This window comes from Octodon degus, unplaced genomic scaffold, assembly GCF_000260255.1.
Source record: "Octodon degus isolate 3935 unplaced genomic scaffold, OctDeg1.0 scaffold00463, whole genome shotgun sequence".
Taxonomy (NCBI): Eukaryota; Metazoa; Chordata; class Mammalia; order Rodentia; family Octodontidae; genus Octodon; species Octodon degus.
The window spans coordinates 144,228-146,787 of record NW_004525039.1 but is presented as its reverse complement, the minus strand read 5'-3'; the positions used below and the strand labels follow the sequence as shown (position 1 = coordinate 146,787).

Below are 2,560 nucleotides of genomic sequence, written 5' to 3'. Positions count from 1 at the left end.
CCACAGCTCAGCTCCAGCTGTGTGTCCTAGCTGGGACGGGAAGTGTTGTCAAACTTCAGATTTTCTGAATGTACTTTCTCTAGAAGCAATTAAATATGAAAATATTTACATAATGTTTATACTTATATAATTATTTGAAATTCAATTATCAATTCTTTGATCTTTTACCAATCTTAATCCACATCAGAGTTCTATGGAGATTAAGTCATGTTCCACAGCATTCACTCCTTTTTGTGATGCTGAGCATGAGAACCTAGGACTGGATGTGCAAGGCAAATGTTCTCCCATTGAGCTACGCCTCCAGCCCTGTAATTGACCTTTTAAGGCAAACAAATGACATTTAGGGCATTTACTCTTTTATGCAAGCATCACTTCTCATTACTTTTTTTTTTTTATGGAATGCTTCACGAATTTGCGTGTCATCTTTGCACAGGGGCCATGCTAATCTTCTCTGTATCGTTCCAATTTTAGTATATGTGCTGCCGAAGCAAGCACTCTGATTACTTTTGAAACCTCAGCATCCTAAAAGGAAACCATCTATCCATTCAGGAGTAACAGTATCTTTTCTGCCAGCCCCAGAAACTAACAACCTATTTTCTACCTTGACAGATATTTCCCTTTTCTGTATGTGCCATGTAAATGGAACCGTACACTATGTAGCCTTTGTGTATAGCTCCTTACTCATATTGTAAGGCTTGAAGGTTTATTCCACACGGAAACCTACAGAAAGTCAAGCCTGCAGCTGTAGCCACAGGACACCTCTCTCTGGGTTGGCCGGCCTCTGTTTTCCTCACGCAGTGGTCGCTCAGCAGGCCGTGCCTGATTCCTGAACCTTGCTTCCTCCTGCCCCTTCTCTTCTTCCTTCCTCCCCTCCCTCCATCCCTCCTTCCTCCCCTCCACCTGTCTCTCCCTCCGCTCTCTTTCCTCCTAGTGTAAACCTTCCTCAGTCCTTGCATCCTCTACCTGTCCTTCAGTTTCTGCCCAATGCAGCGGTGACTGACTCTGCTGCTGCAGCAGGCTCTAAGGAAGCGGCCTCATCTAGTGTTCTCCACTTACATAGTCACACGTAAGGCACTAGTTTTCTTCTCTCACAGGTTCTCACTACCATTAGAATGAGGTTTTGAGAGTAGAAAATCAAAAAATCAAGGTGGAATGAAAGGTTTTGCCATGGAATCTTTTATTAAGGAATGCTCAGTCTGGAGCCCAGCTTGCCTTCACTCAGAAGGGCTGCGCAGCTTAGATAATCAGAAGCAACGCCAGCTACGTCAGAGAGCAGCTCTGACTAAAGCTGTTCTCATCATTTCTGCCTCACATTGTATCCTAGTATAATTGGGAATTTTCCAGCAGGTACACTGGCCTTCCTGCTTGATTTGTTTGTCTGAAGTTGCTTCTTTCTATATCAGCCTCTTTTACGAAGAATTGAAGCTCTACCATGTAATGAGTGCATAGTCATATTTCCCATTGCCAGGCAAGCTTCTTGGCACCCTAAACTTGAAGGAGGAGAGTTCTGCTTTGGCTCACATCCTAAGGGGACGCAGTCTGTGGGCAGCTGGTGCAAGTGTCATGGCAGAAGGGCCTGGGGCAGCAAGGCTGCTGCCAAGAAGCAGAGCAAGGGCCAGATGCAGGCAGGAGTCTGTGCCCCTCAACCTATTTGGGACACCTCCGGAGGTGAACCCTACCAGTCACCTGGGGCAGATCCCAAAGCAAGTCAAGCTGGTCCCTCACTTTGATAGTTATGGAGAGTTTCCATGTGTCTCCTTGTCTTTCTGACACAGGTGCGCTTTTCATGTCTTCCCAAGTTAAGCTCCTGGCGAGACACCTGTTCTGCTGTGTGAGGTAGAAAGGAGGCCAGTAAGCGGTGGGTCTCTAGCGACTGCATGCCCTGGTCTAAATGAACTTTTATGATTAGTGAAAGTCAATAAATCAATTTCAAAGAGAAAAGGAGAACATTCATTTGTGAAGACATTCATCTGGTCGAGCACTATGCTGTTGGCCATATCACAGTGAATAATAAGCATTTCACAAATGTGAGCACACAGTAGAACAATTTCTTTTCTACAATGTTTTCTTGGGAAAACATTTTAGTCTTCTTGTGACAAGGTCTCATTGTGCAGTTTTGGCTGGTCCTGAACTCAGTTTGTAGCCCAGGCTGGCCTCGAACTAGCAGTGCTCCTTCTGCCTCAGCCTCCCCAGGCCTGGGAAGACAGGCAGGTGCCACCATGCCCAGCAATAACGCAACTTAAAGAAGCTTAATTCAGCATGTTGTGAGAACAATGAATTTTAAACAGATGTCATGACTGATTATAACATTGGGAGCTCGTTTGCTCTAGAGTGGAGGAGGAATAGGTGGCTGGTCATAAGAAAAGTTCTTGAGAAATGTTGCTGAGGTACGTCGGAAAGTTGGGAGGTTATTTAGGGAGAGGAAACAGCTGTGCGAATGCTCCACCATGGGAAAGAACTGAGCATATGTGGGAAACTGAAGAGAGGACCAAGCATCTGAAATGTGACATGAAGGGGTTAAGGTGGATGAAGTTAACACAGTTAGAGGAGCATGCTAGAC

The 2,560-nt window shown here is 45.3% G+C and overlaps 1 non-coding gene across 1 annotated transcript; it reads right to left on the bottom strand.

Annotated features, from left to right (window-relative positions):
- Positions 1-388: 388 nt before the first annotated feature.
- LOC111814740 lies at positions 389-495 on the bottom strand. Its single transcript, XR_002819646.1, has one exon. It is a non-coding gene; the product is annotated as a U6 spliceosomal RNA (small nuclear RNA).
- Positions 496-2,560: the final 2,065 nt, after the last annotated feature.